This window comes from Chelonia mydas, chromosome 1 (assembly GCF_015237465.2).
Source record: "Chelonia mydas isolate rCheMyd1 chromosome 1, rCheMyd1.pri.v2, whole genome shotgun sequence".
NCBI classification, from domain to species: Eukaryota; Metazoa; Chordata; order Testudines; family Cheloniidae; genus Chelonia; species Chelonia mydas.
The window spans coordinates 127,932,760-127,945,675 of NC_057849.1; the positions used below are offsets into that span (position 1 = coordinate 127,932,760).

Here is a 12,916-nt window from a genome sequence, read left to right on the forward strand (position 1 = left end):
ACACTTTATTAAAAGAACTGATGGTCTCTTGGCCTGAAAGTCTTTGAGAACTATTTACAGAGGTGTTGCAAATTCAGCTAACATTCTAAGCCAGGTCATGCACACTGGCTTCCTGGCGCCTCTTCCAAATCCTTCCTTCCTGCAACTTGTATTCCTCTCTCCAAATTCCATGCAGGTTCTATATTAGAAAGTCTGTGCTGGTTCAGTGTAATGGATTTGAAACTGATTTAACTATACACATGCAACCCCCTAATGTAGATGCCCTTAAACCAGTTTAAGTGCCAGCTAACCCAGTTTTGTTAGTGAGGCTTAAATCAGTTTTAAGTGCTTGTGTGTTTGCACCTGTGTATTTATACTGATTTTTAAATCAATTTTCAAACAACACAGCTTTTCAAATATAGACCAGGCCTAAGAGAAGAGAGTGGGCAGAGAGAGAAAGAGAGAGAGAGAGAGAGAGTGAGTATCTGTAAGTGTCTGTAGACTAGACCCCAGGCCTGCAGAACCTGGGACAGCTGACAGTCCCACACTACCACCAGGAGGTCATGTAGAACCACAGACAGTGAGTAGGTGCTGCAGGAAATACCACCCAAGAGAGCCAGAGTGACAGTACAGGCAGTCCTTAGACTTATGACACAATTGGTTCCTGCAAATCTCATCTTAAGTCGAAACATTGGTACTTGGATCCAATTTTTGCATAGGAACCAATGTTATAACTAGGTGATTGGTTCCTGAACCAAGGTCTAATACACTATTTTCACCAAAATAACCCAAAATTGCATACTCAATGAATTATACATGTGTAATATAGCTATATGAACGTATTTATATTGTAAATAGCAATCATGTTGACATAAAAAAATCACAAAATGAGCTAGAAATACCTAAAGAAATATAATACAGGCAGTCCTCAGAATTAGGACACAACTGGTTCCTGGGCATTGCTGATCTTGTCATTTGATTTGTAGGTTAAGAAACCTACTGAAGGAATGAAGAAGGAGATGGGACACCTTCTTCTGAGCTCATGGGTAGGTCTAATTGGCTGGAGTTTTCAGGGGTTTTTCAGGTTATTTGGAAGGACTTAAAGAAAGTGTCCAAGGAAGTTTGGACAGATGTTCTCCTCTTTTCCTTTTAAATTTCTCTGTTGCAGCTGTACATGTTGGATATACTCCTATTCACAGATGCACTGTGGTCAATGTTGGGATCATGTTCCTCAAACAGGGACATGGCAGCTTCCAAATGTTGAAATGCCTCAGGGAACACTGTTGTCAAGACTTTATGAGGAGGAGTCTCTTCAACAGTGGGCACATCTTCTTCTTCCTCTGCCACTTTTTGCTGTTCCAAATCAATGAGGTCCTCATTTGCTAATTCTTCAGAATGTGATGCCAGCAACTCATCAGCATCATCTGGTGCAACGTCTAAGTTGAGTGCTTTGCCTATTTCAACAACAGTGTTGGTCACCTCCTCAACAGTGTCAGTAAAGCCTTGGAAGTCAGACACAAAATCTGGACACAATTTTCTCCAAACACCATTCAAATTTGATTGTTTGACTTCATTCCATGCCTCACCAATGTTCTTAACTGCATGGTAAATGTTGAAGCCCTTCCAGAATTCCTTCAGAGTTGGTCCACCTTCCTTCTCAGTTGCCCTGATGGCCTGGGAAAATGTGCTCCTAAGATAGTAGGCCTTGAAGGATGCAATTACCCCTTGGTCCATGGGTTGCCGCAGTGAGGTGGTGTTGGGGGCAGAAACACCACTTTGATGTCAGGATGCATGTCATCAAGAATGGTTGGATGACCAGGAGCATTGTTGAGGATTAACAATGCTTTAAATGCAAGATTGCTTTTGCTGCAATAATTCCTGACACTTGGCATAAAATAATGATTAAACCAATCCTCGAAAATGTTCCTATTGACCCACGCCTTATAATTGGCTTTCCATATCACTGGGATAAATGCTTTGGAATATCCCTTGAAAGCTCTGGCATTTTCCAAACAGTATACAAGCAAAGGTTTAAGTTTGAAGTTACCTGAAGCATTTACACCAAGCAAAAGAGGGAGCCTATTGTTAGCAGCTTTGTACCCTGGCATGGATTTCTCCTCTTTTGCAATGTATGTTCTCGATGGCATTTTTTTCCAAAAGAGCCCAGTTTCATCAACATTAAAAACTTGCTGAGCACAATACCACCCTCTTCAATGATCTCAGCCAATGTCTCAAGAAAAAGATGAGCTGCCTCCTCAAAAGCACTGGCAGCTTCACCTGAGACCTTGATGTTATGCAAATTGGCCCTGGCTTTAAAATGCATAAACCTCCCCCTACTTGCATTAAAAGGCTCAGCATTAGAACTCTCCCCAGGTTGTTTCTTTAGATCATCATAAAGACTCCTAGCCTTTTCCTGAATTATACCTAAACTCACAGGAGCACGGTGTTAATTTTGATCTTCCAGCCAAACAATGAACAGTTTCTCAACCTGGGTGATAAGTCCAACACGCTGCTTAGTTATCACAGTTGCTTGCATAGGAGCTGAGCCCTTAATATGTTCCTGAATTCGTACCTTGTCTTTCAGGATGGTCACAATAGTCATTGGGGGACATCGAAAGCTTTACCAATTTCAGTTGGCATCTCACTTTCTCAGACCTCTTAATTATTTCCATTTTTGTTTCCATAGTAATTGTTCTACGTTTCTTAGAAGAAGAAACATCACTTGCACCAGATTTTCACTTTTCTGCCATTATTATGGGCAAAGAAACACTTTTTAGAAAAAGTTTGGAAGCACAAAGAATCACCACATAAAAATGGCATCAGAATAGCTACTGAGTGCCTTGAGTCTAGGAGATGGGAGGCACAGAATATCGATGCGCATATGAACTTGTTCCCTGGCATGGTGTTGCATCAGCTCAAGCATCGTAAAGTCAAAATCAGCATCATAAAGTCGAAACAGGGTGTCCATTTATAAATGGCATAAGTGCCGTTCATTGTAACTCAAACATTGTAGAGTTGAGGGCTGCCTGTACCCTGTGGCCCTCTGACCAAACACCCTATTTAACTCAGGGGGTTGCCCAAGAGAGTTGTCTGGGAAGCCACAAAGACTATGGTCTGCTGTGACTCCAGACTTTGCCTTGTCCCCACTCTCCGGTCTCCAATCCCAGCCTGATTCTGACTCTGACTCTCACTGGATACTACCTCTGACCTCCAAGCTCTGACCCTGGCCCCAACGCTTGCTTACTGAACCTGGCTCTTGCAATTCCTTCAACTCCTGCTCAGCAACTACTATCCCCGATGTGCAGACCTCAGCCCAGCTGTGCCTGATAGACCAGACTGCCTATGCCCCAGTCCCTTACAGTATGTATAGAAGTGAATAGGGAGAGAAGGAAACAGCACAAAGAGCTGGGATGGTGATGTAAATTAGCTAAAGGGCTATAGTGGTAAGAGAGTGATGGGGTAAAGGTTGGAGCCAACCACCAAGGACAATAGAGCAAATGAGATTTAAAAAAATCCCTCAGAGTACAAGAAATAAATCTGAGTATCATTAGAAGAAATAGAGTACTTGTGGCACCTTAGAGACTAACAAATTTATTTGATGCATCTGATGAAGTAAGCTGTAGCTCACGAAAGCTTATGCTCTAATAAATGTCTTAGTCCCTAAGGTGCCACAAGTACTCCTTTTCTTTTTGCAGATACAGACTAACACGGCTGCCACTCTGAAACCGGTCAATAGAAGAAATGTATTCCTTCAAGCTGGAAGACAGAAAACATACTTCAGCTTTTAAAAGTATTGCATACTTTCATATTAGCCTTGTGAATGCCATCTATTGTACACAGTCTGGGACCATGATGTTTCAGAAGCCTTGTGTCATTCAAAGCTATATAATGAAAATCCATAGCTCACACTACTGCTGCTGTATGGGAAGGGGGCAAGTGGGGATGGGGCCTGGTGTGAAGTGGGCGGTTGAGTACCCCGGGGGCCTGGAGGAAACCAGCGCCTGTGTTCCTTAAATTCTATTCAGTCTTCAGAGAGAGGCTCTAGAACTTCCCATGCTCCCTGGAGCAACCTGTGAAAGTAGTCGTTCAAGTACTTGTCAGTTGTATAGGTTTATTTAATGTGAACAGCCTCCTTAGCACATGTGCTAAAGTCATTTTGAGAAGCAGTTCATTCAAATTCTTCCAGTCTGTTCTCACCTGCTTTTGTTTTTTTCTGTTTCCTCGTTTCATCAAGATAAAACAACACTGACAGTGCAAGGACATTAAAACCTCGGTTTAACTTGTGTGGATATATTTGAGGATCCATGCCAGAGCTGAGTTTGTTTAAGATGTTGCATGACAACCTGATCCTTTGAACTGAATCTATACTTTATCTTGCACCTCTCGTTGCCATGACACCCAGATGAAATGGTTCAGATATTTTTCCCTATGGGTGAACCAACAACTAATGTATTCTAAGGAGGTGTCTCTGGTTGTACTCTTCATTTCTGGAATGCTGATGTGCAAACTCTTTTCAGAAACATGCACATCATTATGTTCTCTTTGTAAACCTTCAGGAAATACTGCAAAAACAGTACAGACTTAAATCTCTAAAAATCCTTTCAACTGATTCTTATAACCTTTACTCTCTTAACCTTTATGATCTCATTTTCCACAGCAGCTCTTAAATTGGTTCCACCAAAGCTCCCGAGAGACATGGGTAACCCTGACAATATGTACATTATTATCTACCTGCGGTGCCCATGATGGAAAATGATTCTAAGAAGTCCCTCATCAATAATTATGACATTTTCTGAGGTGGCTAAAGATCCCTTAGCCTTAACTGGGATGCTAAAACAATACAGCACATGTGTATTCATCCTTGCCACATAGAATCAAAAGCTCTTTGGAAGGCTATAAACACACCTCATACATAGTATTTGTTCGTTATCGAAACAGCAAAAATGGATTTTCAATAGAGACTTTACTTTGCTCTTTATAATAAACTGCACAATTTAAAGTGCTTAGGTCAAATATTGTAGAAGGGTGGAGCTGCAAGACACAATAAAGGATTTTGCAATGTCCTGGGGGACTTGGAAACTGATAACTGCTATTTTGGAGTGAAATCCTGCAATTGTTTTTGACATGTTAAAAACATTAGGGTAGATTCAACTGTGGGATACATGCTGAGTATTCCCTTTGTTCTGAAGGGCCCATGTCCCCTTGAGCAGAATATCCATCCACATATTGGAAGGTTGGCTGTGTGCAAAATGTGACTATGGCCATAGGCGCTGACTTCCCCTCTGCCCGGTGGGTGCTCTGCCCCTGGCGCCGCCTCTGGCCCCGCCTCTTCCCGCCCCATACCGCCCTCGCCCCACCCCCATTCCACCCCTTCCCCCAAGTCCCCACCCCTGCCCCGCCTCTTCTCACCTCCTCCCCTGAGCATGCTGTGTCCCTGCTCTTCCCCCTCCCTCCCAGAAAGTCCTAAGTGCTGCCAAACAACTGTTAGATGGCCGGGGGGGCAGAAAGCGCTGGGAAGGAGGGGGAGGAGCGGGGACATGGTGCACTCGGGGGTAGGGGGGAGGAGGAAGCGAGGAGGGGGTGGAGGCAGGGGGAGCTGGGCTGCCGGTAGGTGCGGAGCACCCGCTAATTTTTCCCTGTGGGTGCTCCAGCACCTGAGCACTCATGGAGTCAGCACCTATGACTATGGCACCACAAGGATGTGATGAATCAGTGCATCCCATGCACCATATTCCCCATTAAGCTTTTCATGGAGTCTGAGATACTTTTGTAAGCTGCTTCTCCTTGTAGCACTCCAGTGAAATGTACTCAGGAGCCGAGCAGTCGAACAATGTTCATAGAAAAATGCTGTTATTGAAACCAAAATGTATCAGTGGTTCTCAGAAACTTATGGGTGCAGGATGTAATTTCTGATGCTCAGAGGGAGGAGGAAGTGTGAGAGAGTTTTATCCCAAAATAGCCAATAGTTTTGTGGCCAGGGCACACAACTGGCAATGAAGCAGACTAGAATTTGAACCTTGGTCTGTCATAGCCCATGTGAGTTCCCTGAGCCCTAGAAATGTGGGGAATTTTTTCACCAACTATTTTTACTGAAAAAATGTATTTTGGGGGCCTCAAAATTATTTCCTAAATTCAGATCACATTTCAGTTGCAATTTTCCCCTCCAAAGAGTTGAAATGTTTCTGACATGTAGCTGAATCAAAATAAAAAAACTCAAAAAAAAATGTTGTCTTGAGCAGATCAAAACATTTTGGTTCACTCAAAATGCGTTGAAAAAAACAACATTTTCATTTGGAGTCAGGTAAAATAATTTCAGTTGATTTGAAACTTTTTTTTAATTTAACTAATTTTTTTTAATTGGTTTGGTTTGAATCAAATTGCATATTTTTCTGATTTTTGGTGTGGTTCAGCTCCAACCATCAGACTATTCACTGTTCCTGGAATGAGTATCTCTCTTGCTCTTTTGCTGTTGTTTATTCTGGGTTTTTTGAAAAAAAAATAAGAAAAGTCTTGGTTTCATTCCACATTGGAACAAAAACAAAATTCAAAACCTCAACATTTTTTGCAAAATGGGATTGTTGTTTTCTAGCCAGCTCTACAAGGGAGTGAAGTGGTTGGGTTTTTGTTTTTCCTTCAAAATTGACAACTTTTTTGTTGTTCTTGTCAAACTTTTTTTTTTTTTTCAGATTTTTACCAAGAAACTGAAAAAAAAAAACCCACTAGTCCAATTTGACAAATATGGACATATTTGTTGAACATTTTAATTTTGCCAAGAAAGGCCATTTTCCTTCTAAAATTGTTTCAATGGAAAATTTTCAACCAGTTCTACTGTTGAATCTCCTTTGCATTGCAGGAAACTGCCAATGCATATGCTTGAAGATACTCTTTAAAGCAAAAATAAAGGACTAAAATCAATATTTTCAAACTTCTGGTGCCTAATACTAGGCATCTAAATCCATATCTAAACATTTCAATAGAAAGGGCCTGTTTTTCACAGGTACTGAGTAACCACAGCTCTCAGGGACTTCAAAGGATGCTCCCAGTGCTTGGTACTTCTGAAAAACAGGCTTCTGATTTAGATACCTCAATATAAAGATAGCTACCATATCTTTTGGCCTGCAGATTAGAAAAATTAGTCTAGTTAGAGCTTGAAATTCAGCCTTAAGACACTGCTTAAAAAGGCCTTGCCAACACAGCTCTCACACAGATATTTTTTCTTGTCACTTTTTACTGTCCCCTGTGTATTTCATAACACCCACACCCATTCTGGATGAGTACCATAGAGCTTGCCCTTCTCTGGTGGTCATAAAATATATATTCAGTTATGTTATTGTCAAGCTGTCTGGAGTGGCTCACCTCAGGTGCCAATCTCAGGACAAACTGTTACAAACCAGGGCACAAACTGGTTGTGTGTTCTATAATTAGATTTCACCAACCAAGTATCAAGTGTGAATCCCTCACGCACTATAACAGCCTTAACATGGAGTCACAGATAATCCCTTTGGGCACTCCAGTCTCTCTTGCCACCCAGGCAAGCTGCCTTTGTGATAAATGGTCTCTTACACCAAAAATTGCAAAAATATTCAGGTTACTCCTACTCACAAAGGACCAGTCACTTACACCAGGTCAGTTGTACCTTAGATCTCTCACCAAAGACAATGCTTATAATCAATCCTATAGTAAACTAATTGAAGTTTTATTAACTAGGGAAAAGAAATTAGTTGTTTACAAGATTAAAGCAGGTAAACAGACACAAAAATAAGTTGCAGTCTTAGGTTTCAAAAAAAGAATAATAGCAGCTGCTGTAATGTGAAAGTTCTATGTGTTCTTTAGGGCTAACCCAAGCTAAGAAGCTTGCAGATCCCCTGCATATGCTTGCCAATATTGCCCTTGCTGCATTCTAAGCAGCACAGTGAAACAGATCTTTCTGGGCAGGAATTTTTTATTCCCTTCCCCAAAAGTTCAAACTGTGATGGGACAAGGGTTTTATATTAGGGCTGTTGATTAATTGCAGTTAACTCATGTGATTAACTCAAAAAAAATAATCTCCATTAATTGCAGTTTTAATCACACTATTAAGCAATAGAATACCAAGTGAAACTTTATTAAATATTTTTGGATATTTTTCTACATTTTCAAATATATTGATTTAAATTACAACACAGAATAAAGAGTGTACAGTGCTCACTTTATATTATTATTTTTGATTACTAATATTGGCACTCTAAAAAAGATAAACAAAAGAAATATTATTTTTAAATTCACCTCATACAAGTACCGTAGAGCAGTCTCTTTATCGTGAAGGTGCAACTTACAAGTGTAGATTTTTTTTGTTATATAACCGCACTCAAAAACAAAACAATGTAAAACTTTAGAGTCTAAAAGTCCACTCAGTCCTACTTCTTATTCAGTCAATTGCTAAGACAAACAATTTTGTTTACATTTACAGGGGATAATGCTGCCCACTTTTTATTTATGGTTTTACCTGAAAGTGAAAACAGACATTCACGTGGCAATTTTGTAGCTGGCATTGCAAGGTATTTACATGCCAGATATGCTAAAATTTCGTATGCCCCTTCATGCTTCGGCCACCATTCCAGAGGACATGCTTCCATGCTGATGATGCATGTTCAAAAAATAGTTAATTAAATTTGTGACTGAACTCCTTGGTGGGAGAATTGTATGTCCTCTGCTCTGTTTTACCCGCATTCTGTCATATATTTCATGTTATAGCAGTCTCAGATGATGACCCAGCACATGTGGTTCATTTTAAGAACACCTTCACCGCAGATTTGACAAAAGGCAAAGAAGATACCAATGTGAGACTTCTAAAGATAGCTACAGCATTCGACCCAAGGTTTAGAATCTGAAGTGCCTTCCAAAATCTGAGAGGGATGAGGTGTGGAACATGCTTTAAGAAGTCTTAAAAGAGCAACACTCCGATGCGGAAACTACAGAACCCAAATCACCAAAAAAGAAAATCAATCTTCTGCTGGTGGCATCTGACTCAGATGATGAAAATGAACATGCATCAGTCTGCACTGCTTTGAATCGTTATCGATCAGAACCCATCATCAGCATGGTCGCATGTCCTCTGGAATGGTGGTTGAAGCATGAAGGGACATGTAAATCTTTAGCACATCTGGCACATATCTTGTGATGCTGGTTATAACAGTGCCATATGAATGCCTGTTCTCACTTTCAGGTGACATAGTAAACAATAAGTGGGCAGCATTATCTCCTGCAAATGTAAACAAATTTGTTTGTCTCAGCACTTAGCTGAACAAGAAGTAGGACTCTAAAGTTTAACATTGTTTCATTTTTGAATGCAGGTCTTTTTTTACATAATTCTACATTTGTAAATTCAACTTTCATGATAAAGAGATTGCACTACAGTACTTGCAATGCAAGTACTTGCAATGAAAAATAATATTTCTTTTGTTTTTACAGTGCAAATATTTGTGATAAAAATAAATATAAAGTGAGCACTGTACACTTTGTATTCTGTATTGTAATTGAAATTAGTATATTTGAAAATGTAAAAAACATCCAAAATATTTAAATAAATGGTATTCTATTATTGTTTAACAGTACGATTAATCACGATTACTTTTTTTAATCATGCAATTTATCACGATTAATATTTTTAATCGCTTGACAATCCTAGTTTATATATGTCTCCTCTTCATAGGTGTGTGTGGGGCAACCAACAAAGTATTTTGTGCACTGATGTTCCACAGTGGTTCATCTGGTGTCTATTGGCCTTCTTTTGTTGGGCAGGAGATGACACCTTTTGTGGAAAACTAGTATTTCAAACTTGGTAATGCTTCTTTTCTGATTGTGTGGGTTTGCAGTTTCATAGCAAACATTCTTATAATTACAAAGCAAACACTTAAGTATTACCTTATCACATGGGATACAGATATTATCATAGAATCATAGGACTGGAAAGGACCTCAAGAGGTCATCTATTCCAGTCCCCTGCACTCATGGCAGGACTAGGTATTATCCAGACCACCCTTGACAGGTGTTTCTCTAATCTGCTCTTAAAAATCTCCGATAACGGAGATTCCACAACATCCCTAGGCAATTTATTCCAGTGCTTAACCACCTTGACAGTTAGGAAGTTTTTCCTAATGTCCAATCTAAACCTCCCTTGCTGCAATTTAAGACCATTGCTTCTTGCCCTATCCTCAGAGGTTAAGAACAATTTTTCTCTGTCCTCCTTGTAACAACCTTTTATGTACTTGAAAACTTTATGATGTCCAGTGTTCCTCTAATTTTTTACGTCCATGTGCAGAATGAATTTTGTTACATGCATCAATATGGAGGTGATGTGTGAAACATCTTGGGTGGGGCCAGGGATGAGGGGTGTGGAGTGCAGGCTACCCCAGGGCTGCGGCAGCTGAGGGGACTCTTCCCAGCCCTCTCTCTGGAGCAGTTCAGGGCTAGGGGATAGGCACTTCTCCTCAGTCACGGCAGTGCTGATGGGGCTGGACTGGGCTGGGCCGAGGGAGAGGCTCCTCTCCCCCGGTCGCAGCAAGTCTGGGGCAGGTCCATGCTGGGGCTGGCAGGGAGGGGCACTTCTCCTCGCTGCCACAGGTCCATGCTGGGGCTGGCGCGGAGGGGCACCTTTCCCTGCCGCAGCCTTGAGCCCCTGCACAGGGATTAATAGACAGCTGCACGGCTGCACAGCTACACAGCTTAGAGGGAACTTAGATCATGTCCCCTCTCAATCTTCTCTTTTCCAAACTAAACAAACCCAATTTTTTCAATCTTCCCTCACAGGTCATGTTTTCTAGACTTTTAATCATTTTTGTTGTTCTTTCTCTGGACTTTCTCTCATTTGTCCACATCTTTCATGACATGTGGCACCCAGAACTGGACACAGTACTCCAGTTGAGACCTAATCAGTGTGGAGTGGAGTGGAAGAATTACTTCTCGTGTCTTGCTTACAACACTCCTGCTAATATCCCAGAATGATGTTCGCTTTTTTTGCAATGGTATCACACTGTTGACTCATATTTAGCTTATGGTCCACTATAAGCCCCAGATCCCTTTCCACAGTACTCCTTCCTAGGCAGTCATTTCCCATTTTGTATGTGTGTAGCTCACTGTTCTTTCCTAAATGGAGTACTTTGCATTTGTCCTTATTGAATTTCATCCTATTTACTTCAGACCATTTCTCCAGTTTGTCCAGATCATTTTGAATTATAATCCCATCCTCCAAAGCACTTGCAACCCCACCCAGCTTGATATTGTCCGCAAACTTTATAAGTGTACTCTCTATACCATTATCAAAATCATTGATGAAGATATTGAACAGAACCAGACCAAGAACCGATCCCTGTGGGACCCTATTCATTATGCCCTTCCAGCATGACTGTGAACCTGGGAAAGGTTTTCCAACCACCCTATAGTAGTTCCATTTAGGTTGCATTTTCCTACTTTGTTTATGAAATGGTCATGTGAGACAGTATCGAAAGCTTTATTAAAGTCAAGATATACCACGTCTACTGCTTTCCCTCCTATCCACAAGGTTGTCACCCCGTCAGAGAAAGCTATCATGTTGGTTTGACACGATTTGTTCTTGACAAATCCATGCTTACTGTTACTTATCACCTTATTATCTTTGAGATGTTTGCAAATTGATTGCTTAATTATTTGCTGCTTTATCTTTCCCGGTACAGAAGTTAAGCTGACTGGTTTCTAATTCCCTGGGTTGTCCTTATTTCCCTTTTTATAGATGGGCACTATATTTGCTCTTTTCCAGTCATCTGGAATCTCTCCTGGCTTCCATGACTTTTCAAAAATAATCGCTAATGGCTCACATATCTTCTCAGTCAGCTCCTTGAGTATTCTAGGATGCATTTCTTGAGGCCCTGGTGACTTGAAGACATCTAACTTGTCTACGTAATTTTTAATTTGTTCTTTTCCTCTTTTTGCCTCTGATCCTACCTCATTTTCACTGACCTTCACTATGTTAGATGTCCAATTGTCACCAAACTTCTTGGTGAAAATTGAAACAAAAAAGTCATTAAGCACCTCTGCCATATCCACATTTTCTGTTGTTATTCCCCCCCCCATTGAGTAAAGGGCCTACCCTGTCCTTCGTCTTCCTCTTGCTTCTAATGTATTTATAGAATGTTTTCTTGTTACCCTTTTTGTCTCTAGCTAGTTTGAGCTCCTTTTGTACTTGGCCTTTCTAATTTTCTCCCTACATACTTACGTTATTTATTTATATTCATCCTTTGTAATTTGACCAGTTTTTGTAGGACTCTTTTATGATTGTTAGATCATCGAAGATCTCCTGGTTAAGCCAGGGTGGTCTCTTGCCATACTTCCTATCTTTCTTACTCAGTGGGATAGTTTGCTTTTATGCCCTTAATAATGAAAAACTGCCAACTGTCTTCAATTGTTTTTCCCCTTAGACTTGCTTCCCATGGGATCTTACCTATCAACTCCCTGAGTTTGCTAAAGTCTGCCTTCTTGAAATCCATTGTCTCTATCTTGCTGTTCTCCCTCCTACCATTCCTTAGAACTCTACCATTTCATGATCACTTTCATCCAAGCTGCCTTCCACTTTCAAATTCTCAACCAGTTCCTCCCTATTTGTCAAAATCAAATCTACAACAGCCTCTTCCCTAGTAGCTTTCTCAACCACCTGAAATAAAAAATGGTCTCCAATGCATTCCAAGAACTTGTTGGATAATCTGTTCCTTGCTGTGTTATTTTCCCAACAGAAGTCCCCCATCACCACCAAGACCTGTGCTTTGGGTGATTTTGTTAGTTGTTTAAATAAAGCCTCATCCACCTCTTCTTCCAAGTTAGGTGGTCTGTAGTAGACCCCCTACTATGACACAATCCGTGTTTTTTACCTTTTTATCCTTACCCAGAGACTTTCAGCAGTCTGTCTCCTATTTCCATCTCAACCTCA

The 12,916-nt window shown here is 40.7% G+C and overlaps 1 long non-coding RNA gene across 1 annotated transcript; it reads left to right on the forward strand.

Annotated features, from left to right (window-relative positions):
• The first annotated feature begins 1,364 nt into the window (after positions 1–1,364).
• LOC122464009 lies at positions 1,365–12,649 on the forward strand. The gene is made up of 3 exons (XR_006287836.1): positions 1,365–1,376; positions 9,058–9,061; positions 12,519–12,649. It is a non-coding gene; the product is annotated as an uncharacterized LOC122464009 (long non-coding RNA).
• Positions 12,650–12,916: the final 267 nt, after the last annotated feature.